Source organism: Sus scrofa, chromosome 6 (assembly GCF_000003025.6).
Source record: "Sus scrofa isolate TJ Tabasco breed Duroc chromosome 6, Sscrofa11.1, whole genome shotgun sequence".
Taxonomy (NCBI): domain Eukaryota; kingdom Metazoa; phylum Chordata; class Mammalia; order Artiodactyla; family Suidae; genus Sus; species Sus scrofa.
Window position 1 is genome coordinate 70,024,371 of NC_010448.4, and position 14,129 is coordinate 70,038,499.

At 51.2% G+C, this 14,129-nt stretch overlaps 1 protein-coding gene across 5 annotated transcripts in view; it reads left to right on the top strand.

The window, feature by feature from the left end:
* The window catches only part of PIK3CD (phosphatidylinositol-4,5-bisphosphate 3-kinase catalytic subunit delta), a 60,697-nt gene continuing 48,451 nt past the window's right edge, over positions 1,884-14,129 (top strand). For 2 of the 5 annotated variants that reach the window (XM_013998954.2, XM_021095292.1), the window contains exon 1: positions 1,935-2,078. The gene's annotated coding sequence lies outside the window, so the exon portion shown is untranslated. Of the gene's footprint in view, positions 2,079-14,129 lie in introns of all 5 variants that reach the window. The other 3 variants (XM_005664978.3, XM_005664977.3, XM_021095291.1) reach the window with 3 other exon arrangements.

Sequence of the window (14,129 nt, forward strand, 5' to 3'; positions counted from 1 at the left end):
CTGTAGAGAGGAAAGCAGAAGGCAAGTCTACCGGTAACTTCAGGGGCCACATTGTCCCTGGTGCCACAGATAGCCCGAGTTTCCTGGCACTCCAGGCATAAGAGGGAGACAAGTCCTAGGGTTTCGTTTCAGAAAGGAAGTGTGTTGGGGTTTCGGGAAAGTGAAACTTCTTCGGCGATGGGGCACAAGCAGCGTGGCCCCGGCAGAGAAGCATGGACCCAGAAGAAGTTAGACACAGACCGTGTGGTCTCTCAAAATGATTCAACCATCTTGAGCCTCAGTTTTCTTATCTGTAAAGTGGGGATGATAAGATTTCTCTCGGGAGGCTATTGTGGAGATCAGAGATAACAAGGTGTGAACTATATTTGAGCCCTTGGCAGGCCTCCTGTTTTGCTTATTACAAAGCATGTTTGTTTGATTTTTTTCTTTTTCTCTTTTTTTTTTTTTTTGGCCATGCTGGTGGCACACAGATGTTCCCTGTCCAGGGATGGATCATGGGTCACAGCAGAGACCTGAGCCGCTGTGATGACAATGCTGGATCCTAAACCCACTGCACCAGGAGAGAATCCAAAACATGATTTGAATGGCAGCAAAGGCATAGTCAATGAAGAGTTCTTTGGGTGTTGCAAAAGTCTTCCTGGAGTTCCCATCGTGGCGCAGCAGAAACAAATCCAACTAGGAACCATGAGGTGGCGGGTTTGATCCTTGGCCTCGCTCAGTGGGTTAAGGATCCGGCGTGGCCGTGAGCTGTGGTATAGTCACAGATACGGCTCGGATCTGGCGTTGCTGTGGCTGTGGTATAGGCCGGCAGCTGTAGCTTTGATTAGACCCCTAGCCTGGGAACCTCCATATGCTGCGGGTGCAGCCCTAAAAAGACAAAAGACAAAAAAAAAAAAAAAAGAAAAAAGTCCTCCTCATCTGACTTTCTCACAACCAACTCTGAAAATCAGGGAATAGTGTTTACACAGCAACCTGGCCAAAGCAGGGCTAGGACAGGTGCTCGGAAACATCAGGACCTGCCATCAGATTTTCTCTCTGAAAGGTCTTTTTCTCTTCTGTCTTTTGACAATATCGCCCTGCAGTGGTCCTGGCCTGGGGTTGGAGTGAGATTGAGCCTCAGACGTTCTGTTGGGAAGGATGTACCCTCCTGGGGACAGACCCAATATTCCCCAAAGGGACCCATGGTCCCTCCCAGCTCCTCCACATGTACCCATTCGAGAGACCAGAGCCTGCAGCCTAGATCTTAGAAAACTGGGACCACTTAGTAACCCATTTGTCTTGCCGCAATTCTCTCCCCTTTGCTGGCTAGGCACAGAAGAGCCTCTGCTCCTCCCGTTGCTGCAGCCAGTACTGGGCCCAAGCTGGTCCTGGGAGGCCCAGAGAGTGTTGGATAGAAAGAGTCCCGCTTCAAGCCTCAGTGTTCCCATCTGTCCAAGGGACCAAAATAGGTGATTTACCTGCCAGGCTGGGTTGGAGAGGGTCCTTAAGTCATTGACTAAGCTATTGACTGGCTCACCCCGGTCACATCCTAGAAGGGTCTTGGGGATTGCCCGACCCCCTAGTCCCCATGCTTTTGACTCCCCAAAGCCTGGAGGCCACCGGCTTTCCCTGGGGCCCAGGTCCCTGAACTTGGCCTGGGGACGCTCTTAGAAGCCTCCAGCTTTTCTCTGGCCATTGTTAAAATCCTTTGGTGTGTGAATGTGGAAGGCGTGGAGCTTTTTACGGGCTCTTAGGACCTTCATTCGGTTGTTTTCTTTATAAACACATAAGCTTGTTTGGAAGAAGGACAAGGTGCAGCTTCCAGAGGCAGCTGGGCTGACGCCCCTCCAGGCGGGCGGAGACCTGGGAGGGCGGGGGGAGGGCGCAGGGGCAGAAGAAGCGGCGGGAGGACCTGTTGTTTTTCCTGTTGCAAGTAAAAAGGAAACAAAGTGGGAAGTGGAGTGTGCGGACTGTCAGCAGGCGGGGCGCCCCCGCCGCGCCCCGCCTCTTTCTCTCGAGGCTCAGTCGCGCCCAGCGCCGTCGCTGCCAGCGGGCGCCGGGCCGAGCCGCCCCAGCCACTGCCAGCCTCGCCGGGACCGGTAAGCGCTCGCCTCTGGTTGTGACTGGGAAGTAGGGGCGAGGGCCGGGGCCAGGGGCTTCGGGGGACCTCGGGAACCGCGGACATCTCCTGGCGCGTACAGCCGGTGCGCCCCGGGCCGGTGCGCCTGCCGCTTCCAGCGAGCTCGGCAAGGGGCGTCTCCCGGGGTGGGCCCCCCGGACCCGAGCCGAGCCCCCCGGACCCGAGCCGAGGTTGCCGCCGAGAGAGGCGCGCACTATTCCCCTGCGCCTAGACTGCTTGCCCCGCGGAGCGGTACGGGGAGCTCCCGGGTACTCGCTGCGCTTCCAGCTGCGGTGCGGCCTCGCGTGCACCCGCCGAGGTGCGGGGAGCCTGGCCGCGGCTCAGCCCCGTGCGCCTGCCCCGGGAGCTGGCGAGCCGGACCAGGGGGCTTCCCTGCTGCGCCGCGGGGAACAGGATGCGCTCCCAACGGCAGGGCTGCCGGGTCGACCCGCGAGGAGAGGGGCGCGCACACCGCCTCGGCGCCCTGGCCCCGAGCGCCCGCCGCAGCCCTGGCGAGCCGGGTCCCGGGCTGGAGAGAGGCCGGGGTGGACGTGACCGGGCTTGTGAACCTGCGGCCCGTCCCTCTCCGGCCCGCCCCGGCGGGGCTCCGACCGCGGGCGCCGCTCACCGCGTGTTTACTGCCGCCGCGAGGCAATCAGCCCCCGGATCTGCGGCTGAGCCGGGGTTACGGCGGCAAAACCGCCTCCAGCTTTGCATTTCCGGACTCTTTTTTTTTTTTTTTCTTTCTTTCTTCTTTTTAATACTCCTACCCGTAATTCAGCCTGAATGAGCCTTCCTCTTTTTTTTTTTTTTTTAAGTTGCGTTTCCTGTTTTTATTTAGGCTTCGTCCTCTGCACCTCCTTCTTGGAGATCGAGGAGAGGGAGACAGGGAGACCTTTCTTGGGGACCAGGGAGGGGGCACTGCCTAGCCATCGATCTTGTGCCTTAGTGAGGAGATGGAGAGCCAGGAAAGCGCTGATGAAAGCTGCTCCTGGAGGGGAAGCGAGTGGGGATGGGATTTCCGGGGTCGGATGGGGGGGCGCCCTGGGGCAGCAGGTGCTGGCAGCCCACGTACCAGGTCCTCGCGCAGCATCCTTGGGATCCGCTCAGTTTGCGGATGGAGAGGTGTGGAGCCGTCGGTGGATTGGGCAGCTTTCTCTTCGTTGAGGTGACCCTGGAAGGAGGGACCTGCAAGTCTCGAGCCCCACGGGATTATTAAGTGGGGTTTCTTCCCTTGGTCTCCTGCAGAAACCCCATTGGACGCTGCTCTCAGAAGTGTCCTGCCTAGTCATGTGTGTGTGAGGGGCTGTGCCTTGGGGCAGGGAGCGGGTTCCTCTCTTAGGAGTCTCCTAGGGAAAGGTTCATTGCTCCAAAGAGACTTTGAAACCGAGGACTAGTCCCACTGCCTACTTGCAGAAAGGCAGCGCCCCCGCTGGAGTGCCTCAGTGTTCTTGTCTAGTGAAGGTAGTACCATAGGGGACTTTTTCCCTCCAAAGAATCGATCTTTTTTACCTAGGAGTTTTGAGTTAACCGTAGCAGCTGAGTGGTCTCCATTTTCACTGGAGGAAACTGAGGCTCAGAAAAGAGACTTGCCGACCCACTGAGTTTACAATGAGCTGATCCAGTGTCCTGGTTCCTTCAGATGCCAAGGCGTTTCCTCATGGGGCGGTGCTGTTGCTTGCAAATGAAGGAGACTATTTCCTAAGAGTTCTCTTGGGGTGGGGATGGGCCACTTGGGATGTCGTTTCAGAGCCACAGCATCTGAGGTACCCATCTTGATACTACCCTAGTACCATTAACCCCCAGGTCTGACTGATGAGTTAAGGGGGGTGAAGATTCTGCTGCCCGTAGAAACCTGCCCCCCAGCACAAGGAGACAGGAGTAGAGCTTTCTCTTCTGCTCTCTCTAGAGCAGAAATTGCCCACCCCTTAGCCTTCCCGTGCCCATCCTGGCTCATGAGAGCGCTGCCCAGGACGTGCTGAGGGTGAGTCTCTTTTGGTGCTGTCACACATTCCCCGGAGTAACAGAAGTCACTCTAGGATGCAAGGGGGGGTGGGGATGGAGGGTGCTCTTAAAACCTAGTTGGCAGTTGCCCAGAAAGCCAAGCTTACCTCCTTCTGAGCCCCACTCACGTTTAGAAACGATGCTGGCCCCTCTGCGAATATAGATGTTTCTGGAATTAGGGAAACTGCCCCAGAGGCACTCCTGGCCATGCTGATGTCCCCTTCCAGCAGGACAAGCTGCATTTCTGCAGCCTGAATCCGTGCCCAGGAAGGGTGCGTAAAGCATGCTACTCCTATCTTTTCTCTTTATCACGTTTAGCAAGTGGTTACCGGGATCCCACGGGGGCCAAGGGGCTGTGCTAAGAACAAGGCAGGCAGGCCGGGAGGGTACCAGCCCCCCCTGGGAGGGGGCTTACAGGGCACAGACAATCCATAAAGAGAGACCAGCCTCAGACGCAGGGAGCTTGTGTGCCCGGCAGCACTGTTGGGTGGAGGGCGATAGTGGGGGTATGAGTGGGGGGGCGTGTGAGAGGTCAGTTCCTGCTTCACCTTGCTTTTCTTCAATTGCACAGTTAAAGTGAGAAGTGAATGTGCAACTTCTGAAGCAATTCCCCTTTGGCTGGCTTATTTTTCAGAACCATTTTTGTTTAGAGGCGCAGTTCTGCTTCCTGCCCTCCAGCTGTTTCTGTGGGTCTGATGGTGGGGCCCCACCAAATGTTTCCTTACTGCGGAGCCTTAGAGAAGCTCTTTCAGCCACTCTTCGGGGGACAAACGCATTTCCCAGCAAAGCTGTTGCAGGAGCAGGTCCAGAGGGACCTAGGCTGTAGGGGGATCTCAGGAGGGCTGGCGCCCCGCTGGCCAGCATCAGGGTCAGATGTATGTGGCAGTTAACCTCCAGCCAGAGGAGGATGGCAGGAGCCCGACCGGTTTGGGAGGGAGGGAAGCGCCCTCATGTGCCAATGCCAGCGTTTCACAAATGACAAAGCTTGCAAAACTCCTCTCTCCTTGCAGTTAATGCAAAAACTGACTTTTCTTTAGCTTGGGTGATGGAAATCCCCTGCAATCATATCAGAAAAGCTGCCAGTTTCAAGATGGAAAAAACAACATTTTTTTTTTTTTTTTTTTAAACCCGGGAACCTCCGTCCTCAGTCTTTCCTTACAGACCGACTGTCTTTGGGTTGTACCAAAATACAGCCCCCTCTCCCCTCCCTGGGGGCCAGCGCCTCCCTGGGGCCTGAGGTTGGCGCCCTGAAAGTTTTCCTTCCAGCTGCACCGGCTCAGTGTGTGCAAGAGCCCTCTGGTCCTGCCCTGGCTGTGGTGAGCTCACCGGCTCAGAGAAGGGTTCTCTGGGCTTCTCCCATGGGTGCTTTTTCCAAGGCCGCCTACTTTCTGAGCCGAGAGAGAGAGTGATCTGAGTGATGGGTGTGGCTGCTCTAAAGTGGTATTTCAGTTCGCTTCTGTTTCGCTCACCGTGGGGAAATTGCTTTTCCACTTTGAGAAATGCCAGGGTGAAGGGGACCCGGGGGAGGGGCGTGTGCTGCCTGAGGTGGCTTTTCCGTCCTAGAGGGATGCTGTATTTGTTTCCTCCGGCTGTTGTAACGAATTGCCACCGTTTCTGTGGCTTCAAACGGCAGAAGTGTACTCTTTCGCAGTTCTGGGGCCCAGAAGTTCAAAGTGAGCACAGGGCCTTCCTCCCTCCAGGGCCCTTCCAGCTTCTAGAGGCTCTGGACCTCCTCACTCCAATCTCCGCCTGCATCTTCACACGGCTTCTCTGTGCCGTGCCTTCTCTCCTGTCCCTTAGAGGGACCCTTGTCATTGGATCTGGGGCCCGCCTGGGTAATCCAGGATGGATTCATCTCCAGATCCTTAATGACATCTGCAAAGACCCTTTTCCCATATAATTATTTTTCCAAATAATTCACAGGTTCTGGGGAGTGAAGACAGATAGTGTCTTTGAGGGGCCACAGTTCAGCCCACTGAAGATGGACAGGAGTGTGCTTCTTCTGGTATTTTCTGGGGGAGCTTTGAGCTCGGAGCATCGTTATCTTTGCAGGGAACAGAGCACGCCCTGCTTCTGGGTCCTGCATCTCCCCGTAGGTGACATTAAGCAAAGATTTCAGAGTCCCCTGAGGTCCCGACTTCTTCAGCCCCTCTCTTCCCTCTTGCTTCCTTTTCCCCAGTTTTGTGAACTGGCAGCCACCTTATTTTCTCTTTTCTTTCCTTTTTTTAAAGTTGCATTGATTTGCTGTTGTGATCGCGTCTGCTGTTCAGAAGAGAGATTCGGTTACACACAGACACACCTCCATGGCAGCCGCCTTCATAGGGGCTCTGCTGCCAGCAGTTCCCCCCTCCCCACGGTCCCAGTGACAGAAAAGAAAACTCCTGGGTGTTCGAAGGGCCTGAAACCCAGGTCTTCACCTGCAGAGAACTGCTCCGGGCCCCCTTCCTCCTGTCTGGTCTTCCAGGACAGTCCCTTTTCTGCTCAGGGCCCCCTCCCAGCCAGGGAGCCTCTCTTCTGTCTGGGGCCTCACAGCCCCTCCCGTTTTGGAGTTTCCTCTGCTGAGCAGCCCCCTGGGCTCTGTTTTGCTGCCGTGTCCCTACATCCTTCAGAGGGGCCACCTCCATGGGGCAGGGCTGCTGGTGCTGGAAGGGATTTGAGGGGCTCCCCCTGGGCACAGCCCCCATCACTGAAGCTTGGAGGAGGTGCAGGCTCTCTGGAAGGACAAGGGCCCCCCTCCTGCCTCCCCCCCCTGGGTTGGGGCGTAGCCGGACCTTGCCTTTCTTTGTTTTGGTTGTGAAATCTGGGAGAAAGACTTTCTTATCAATAGGGAAGCAAGATCATAACTCTGATATTGAAACTTTTAAAGTCCTTTGTGGGAGTTCCTGCTGTGGCTCAGTGTCAGAACCCGGCACTGTATCCATGAGGATGTGGGTTTCATCCCTGGCCTCGCTCAGTGGGTTAAGGATCCCGCGTTGCCACGAGCTGCGGTATAGGTCCTGGATGTGGCTCAGATCTGGTGTTGCTGTGGTTGTGGTGTAGGCCGGCAGCTGCAGCTCGACTCAATCCCTAGCCTGGGAATTTCCAGATGCTGCGGGTGTGGCCCTAAAAAAAAAAGCAGCACAAAAAAGTCCTTTATGCAAGGGTGGGGTGGGGAAGGGTGTGGAGGTGGCGATGGGGGGGAGGGCGCCACAAGGAAGAAGTCTCGGCTTTGGAGGCAGCCAGACTAGCTGTTTCTCGCACCCACCTTTGATCTGCTGGGTGAACTCTGGCAAATTGCCAACCATCGCAAGCCTCAGAATCCCCAGTTATCACCTTGGAACAGCAATATCACCCCGGGTCTTTTTTTGTTTTTGGTCTTTTGTCTTTTTAGGGCCACACCCACGGCATATGGAGGTTCCCAGGCTAGGGGTCCAATCAGAGCTACAGCTGCCAGCCTACGCCACAGCCACAGCAACTCCAGATCAGAATTGAAACTCTGCCCATTAAACACTAACTCCCCATTCCCCTCTCCCCTCAGCCCCTGGAACCCACCTTTCAACTTCGTCTCTGAATTTGACTACCCTTGTCACCTTATATAAGTGGGGTCACACAGTATTGGTCCTTCTGTGACTGACTTATTTCCCTGAATCCTCTAGATTCACCCACGTTGCATCGTGTGCCTGAATCCCCTTCTTTTTTAGGGCTGAATAATATTCCACTGTATGGATGGGACCACATTTTGCACTTTTTTTTTCTTTCTTCTTTTTTTGTGAAGGATGTGCTGTTGTAACTTTCTTTTTTCACTTAACATTAGCATGTCAGCATTTTCCACATTGTTTCATAACCTAGCTACCCTTTTTAGTGGCCGTATAAGTGTCCTACAGCAGGGACATCATTTTCTCCAGCGTCCTCTATTGGGGGACATTTATGTTGCTTATACACACACACACACACACACACTCTTCTTTTGAAATACTGTAATAGACATTTCTAGACTTACCCCATATTTACAAATTATTGCATCAAATACACTGACCATTTTTATGGCTCTTTTTTTGTTTGTTTGTTTGTTTTGATTTGGGTTTTTACGGCTGCACCCTCGGCATATGGAATTTCCCAAGCTCGGGGTGGAACTGGAGCTACAGCTGCCGGCCTACACCACAGCCACAGCAATGCGGGATCCGAGCCGAGTCTGCGACCTACACCACAGCTCACGGCCACGCCGGATCCTTAACCCACTGAACGAGGCCAGGGATCGAACTCGTATCCTCATGGATCCTGGTCGGGTTTGTTAACCGCTGAGCCATGAAGGGAACTCCCATTTTATGGCTCTTGAAGCTAAGTAGTTTTGCAAGACAGATTGGACCAGTTCATCCTATGATAGCTTCATGACACTCCTGCTAGCCTTGAATAATATTGGAAAAAATGTTTTACTAAGAGGCCTGAAAGCTGGTCAGCTTAAACGTGTTGTTGTTTTTTAATTGCTCATGAGGCTAAATAGCTTTCTTTTTGGTGGCTAGCTCTATGTAGAGGCTGAGCTTTGCTGCAGTGTCATGAGCAGTGAAACCCTTGAACTCTGGAGTTAGACGGATTCTGATTCAAACCATAGCTTCCCCAGGTCCCTGCTGTGTGACCTTGGGTAGATTACGTGCCATCTCTGATCCTGGGTTTCCTCTTCTGTAAAATGAAACTAATAGAACCTATTCCTAGAGTTGTCTTCAGGATTAAATGAGATAAACGAGGCAATGAACATCACCTCCCACATAGTTGCTCCTCAGTAAATATTGGTCATTATATTAAATTAGCAAGTCTCCGTTCAGCCTCAAGATTCGTCTTCTTTCTACGAGAGGAATGGTTTACACTTAAGCCAAAGGGATTTGGGTGAAGCACAGGAATCCATTTTTTTTAAAATTTTATTTTCCCACTGTAGAGCAAGGGGATCAAGTTATCCTTACATGTATACATTACAATTACATTTTTCCCCCCACCCTTTGTTGTGTTGCAACATGAGTATCTAGACAAAGTTCTCAATGCTACTCAGCAGGATCTTCTTGTAAATCTATTCTTTTTTTTTTTTTTTAAGTTTATTTATTTATTTTATTTTTATTTTTATTTTTTTGTCTTTTTGCTATTTCTTTGGGCCGCTCCCACGGCATATGGAGGTTCCCAGGCTAGGGGTCGAATCGGAGCTGTAGCCACTGGCCTACACCAGAGCCACAGCAACATGGGATCCGAGCCGTGTCTGAAACCTACACCACAGCTCACGGCAACGCCGGATCCTTAACCCACTGAGCAAGGGCAGGGACCGAACCCGCAACCTCATGGTTCCTAGTCGGATTCGTTAACCACTGCGCCACGACGGGAACTCCTTTTTTTTTTTTTTTTTTAAGTTTATTTATTTATTTTTTCTTGTAAATCTATTCTAAGTTGTGTCTGATAAGCCCAAACTCCCGATCCCTCCCACTCCCTCCCCCTCCCATCAGGCAGCCACAAGTCTTTTCTCCAAGTCCGTGATTTTCTTTTCTGAGGAGATGTTCATTTGTGCTGGATATTAGATTCCAGTTATAAGTGATATCATATGGTATTTGTCTTTGTCTTTCTGGCTCATTTCACTCAGGATGAGATTCTCTAGTTCCATCCATGTTGCTACAAATGGCATTATGTCATTCTTTTTTATGGCTGAGTAGTATTCCATTGTGTATATATACCACATCTTCCGAATCCAATCATCTGTGGATGGACATTTGGGTTGTTTCCATGTCCTGGCTATTGTGAATAGTGCTGCAGTGAACGTGCGGGTGCATGTGTCTCTTTTAAGTAGAGTTTTGTCCGGATATATGCCCAAGAGTGGGATTGCGGGGTCATGTGGAAGTTCTATGTATAGATTTCTAAGGTGTCTCCAAACTGTTCTCCATAGTGGTTGTACTAGCTTACACTCCCACCAACAGTGCAGGAGGGTTCCCTTTTCTCCACAGCCCCTCCAGCACTTGCTATTTGTGGATTTATTAATGATGGCCATTCTGACTGGTGTGAGGTGGTATCTTGTGGTAGTTTTGATTTGCATTTCTCTTATAATCAACGATGTTGAGCATTTTTTCATGTGTTTGCTGGCCATCTGTATATCTTCCTTGGAGAAATGTCTATTCAGGTCTTTTGCCCATTTTTCCATTGCGTTGTTGGCTTTTTTGCTGTTGTGTTGTATAAATTGCTTATATATTCTAGAGATTAAGCCCTTGTCGGTTGCATCATTTGAAACTATTTTCTCTCATTCTGAAAGTTGTCTTTTTGTTTTATTTTTGGTTTCCTTTGCTGTGCAAAAGCTTTTTAGTTTGGAATCCATTTTTCTATCCTAAAGCTGGACAATCCTGGGAGTTCCCGTTGTGGTGCAATGGGATTGGCGGCGTCTCTGCAGTGCTAGGTCGCAGGCTTGATCCCAGACTGGGCACAGTGGGTTAAGGGATCTGGCGTTACCGCAGCTATAGCGTAGGCCCTACCTGTGGCTTGCATCTGATCCCTGGCCCAGGAGCTCCATACACCGTGGGGTGGCAAAAAAAAAGAGAAAAAACCTAATGGACCTGGAGGGAGCCGACAGCCCTCCTCTGTCGAAATGGACCTTTTTTCCAGCAGTGGGCCTGGATTTGGGTGTGAGCCTCCCTGGAGCAAATACAAGAATGGGTGCTGGGTGATGCTTCCCTTTCTGAGAGGTGAAGCGAGGCCATGATGCGCTGCCTGTGGTCCCGTAGTCTCCGAAGCATGGAAATGGGGGTAAAGGCTTACCAATGGTTGAGTCCAGAATATGTCTTGGTGACGGTTCTGCTGTGGCCATCCGGATGCTCCTTCATGCAGTTGGGGAAAGAAACTTTCAGGGGGCGGGACCCCAGGGGCTTTGGCACCAGCTGGGGTTGCTGCCCACGAAGGCTGCTTTTGCAGCCCCTTAACGGGGCCTCCTCCTGCCTCTCAAGTGGGCCTCAGGTGGCTTCAGGGGAGGGTGTAAGTCCAGCACACCGATTGTTTGAGGCATGCATTTTCCTCTTTGCTGCTGACCTCTGTCTGAGGAGGAAGTTAATAAAACCAGGGTCTTGGTCTCTAATAAACAGCTTCATGAGAAATTTCTTCTAGGGGAAAAAACACCAAAACCCCCCAACTTTCCCCTCTCACCTGACCCTCTCGAAAAATTCCATTAAAAAAACATTTCTCGTGTTCACAGCCAATGAAGAGATGAGCCAAACCACAGCTCCTGTGTCTGATGGCTCCTGGGTCTAGGAGCCAACTCACCTCACCATGTCATGATTTTTTTTTCCCCTATTGAGTGGTGTAACGAATATTTGAATAATACAGGCCATCTGCTGTCATTTGGAAACCAGTGATGAAGTGTGGCCTATTTTTAATTTCAGTGCAGCAGCACATTTAATATGTGGCGGCCTCTTAAGATGTGCGTGGCTTCCTATTTCCAGCAGGACACGTGGTGCAAAGGCAGGGTATGGAGAATGAGCAGAAAGGGAGCCCAATGTTAGCATCAAAAGCAGGAGCTTCAACAACAACAACAAAGGAGTTCCCTGGTGGCTCAGCAGGTTAAGGAACTGGTGTTGTCACAGCTGTGGCATGGGTTCCCTGGCCGGGGAACTTTTGCATGCGGTAGGTGTGGCCGAAAAACAAACAAACAAACAAAAAACACAACCAAACCAACCCCCAAAGCAAGAGCTTTGCAGCTGGACAGAAGTTCAGATCTCGGCTTTGACCCTTAACACACAGGTGCCTTGCAAGTTCTTTCACATCCTGAGCCTCCGGGTTTTGTCTCTGAAGATTGAGATGTTACTGCCTCTTTTTACTGGATCGTCCTGAGGATTGGAAATGGGGAAAGACCTGTAGTTGGTCATGGGTGCTCAAAAAGTTGCTGTTTTTGCCATTGGATGGATCAATCTTTGCAGCCCATGCTGTAGCTGTAGGAGAGAGTGGAGTTTCTTCCTTCCTTACTGTCTGTCTTTGTAGGGCTGCATCCACGGCATATGGATGCTTCCAGGCTAGGGATCAAATAGGAGCTATAGCCACTGGCCTACACCACAGCCACAGTGGCTCAGGATCCGAGCCGCACCTCTGCAACCTACACCACAGCTCACGGCCACACCAGATCCTTAACCCACTGAGCGAGGCCAGGGATCGTACCTGTGTCCTCGTGGATGCTAGTCGGATTTGTTTCCACTGAGCCACGACAGGAAGTCCAGGGGAGAGTGGATTTTCAGGGACAGGTACTTTGGTCATAAGTCGTTGAGGTTGCTTGTGTGAGGGGGTTGATTTCTCCACCATCTTACTTGACTTCCCATGAATGATCCTTCCAGAAAGCACAGGGTGTGTGTCCATAAGTACCCCATTTTTACAGATAAAAGTTGGACTTACTTTGTCCCTGGTTATCAGCCTGTTCCTCTCAGATGTGTTAAAGCCAAAGGTTTTGTCTTTTCAGCTTTTTTCGAACTCTTCAAAGTCTAAAGGAGCTTGGAAGATGGGGCTCAACATGGTGGAGGGTGAGGGCTTTTCCAGGCTATTTCCTTCCTTCCCCTAGGTGGTGGCAGGAGCAGCCCCTATGACCTTGGCTGTGGCAGTGGACGCTGGCTTGCACGTCCTCCTGCCTGCAAGTTGCTGCAGTGAGTCAGGGGCTCCTGAGCATGGAGTCTGCTCTGGAGGCCGCTGTCCCTGGAGCCCTTGTGCTGCAGGTTTGTGGGAAAGTGCTTGGAAGATGTCTGGGCAGCTGGCGGTGACCTTGACCCCCACGGGCCATGCTTCTCCAGCATTCCCACCCGCTGCTCCGGACAGAAGCTGGGCTGACAGCCCTAGCCTGCAGCAGCCCACCCCAACCGTGACCCTGCTTTGAAGCTTCAAGTTTTGTTTTTAAGGCTAGCATTAATTTTACATCCTATTCCATGATAATCCATGTTTATTTTGTTATGAGGAATATTTCTCCTTTACTTTTGAGTCAGATGGATGCCCTGGGAAGATGTTTATGTTTTTTTCTGTGGCTTCCGCTTCTCCCAGCCCAGTGTCTCCAACTACAGTTCAAAAAACATGGATTAAGGCAAAATCATGATTAGATTAGACATAATTGTGACAAGAAATGCCTGGCTTCCTAGAAGCCCTTTTATCCTATGTGATTTGTTGGTTGGGTAACTGAAACTTTGGCTTAGGTGGATAATTATTAAAATGCTACACCTTGGAGTTCCCATGTGGCTTAGCAGGTTATGAACTGGACTAGTGTCCATGAGGATATGGGTTTGATCCCTGGTCTCACTCTGTGGGTTAAGGATCTGGCATTGCCACGAGCTGTGGTGTAGGCTGGCAGCTGCAGCTTTGACTGGACCCTCTAGCCTGGGAAATGCCATATGCCATGGGAATGGCCCTAAAAAGCAAAAAAAAAAAAAAAAAAAACCAACTAAACATTTTAACTTAGAACATAGTGTAAAACATTGGTGTATTCATATAAGGCCAAGAGGTTTTGTTTGATCTGTTCATCATTCTTTTTAAAATTATTTTTAAAAATCATAGTTGATTTACAATGTGCCAGTTCTTGCTGTACAGCAAAGTGGCCCAGTCATCCATATATATATACATTCTTTTTCTCATATTATCTTCCATAATGTTCTAGCCCAAGAGATTGGCTAGAGTTCCCCATGTTGTACAGTAAGACTTGTTCATCATTCTTTTTTTTTTTTTTTTTTTTGTCTTTTTGCCTTTTGTAGGGCCACTCCCGCGGCATATGGAGGTTCCCAGGCTAGGGGTCTAATAGGAGCTGTAGCTGCCAGCCTACACCACAGCCACAGCAACGCGGGATCCGAGCCGCATTTGCGACCTACACCACAGTTCACGGCAACGCCAGATCCTCAACCCACTGAGCAAGGCCAGGGATTGAACCCGCTACCTCATGGTTCCTAGTCGGATTCGTTAACCACTGTGCCATGATGGGACCTCTCTTGTTCATCATTCTTATATAAGGTGTATAGTCCTCATAGATTTTTATTATTCCCTCCTCCCCCTTTCTGGCTGCACCTGCAGGATGCTA